The sequence below is a fragment of the Brassica oleracea genome, chromosome C7, assembly GCF_000695525.1.
Source record: "Brassica oleracea var. oleracea cultivar TO1000 chromosome C7, BOL, whole genome shotgun sequence".
In the NCBI taxonomy this organism is placed as follows: Eukaryota; Viridiplantae; Streptophyta; class Magnoliopsida; order Brassicales; family Brassicaceae; genus Brassica; species Brassica oleracea.
Window position 1 is genome coordinate 35,613,914 of NC_027754.1, and position 586 is coordinate 35,614,499.

Genomic DNA, 586 nt, shown 5'->3' on the forward strand with positions numbered 1-586 from the left:
CGGCGGAGGATGTGACGGCTATGTAGAGAGACAATGTGTCGCCGGCTCTAAGTACTGGGGGGGTTGTGAGTTAATGCTTGAGTTGATTGAACGTCTCCTCGCACTTTTCGTCCCAGACGAACCTCTTATTGCCCCTTAGTAGCTCGTAGAAGGGAAGACACTTATCGGTTGATCGCGAGATGAACCTGTTGAGAGCTGCTATGCGTCCGGTTAGTCGCTGTACTTCGCGGCTGTTCTTTGGGCTTGGAAGGTCGAGGATCGCCGAGATCTGCTTGGGGTTAGCCTTGATTCCTCGTTGAGTGACAATGTAGCCGAAGAATTCTCCCGAAGAAACACCGAAGGTACACTTGGCCGGGTTAAGCTTCATCCCATAGTCGTTCAAGATCTTGAAGCAGTCGCGTAAGTTGTTTAGGTGATCGTCGGCCTTGAGCGATTTGACTAACATATCGTCGATGTACACTTCCATGGTGTTGCCAAGCTGATCAGCGAACATTCTTTTGACGAGTCGCTGATAAGTCGCGCCAGCGTTCTTTAGCCCGGAGGGCATCACCTTGTAACAGTAGGTCCCTCTGTCGGTGATGAATGA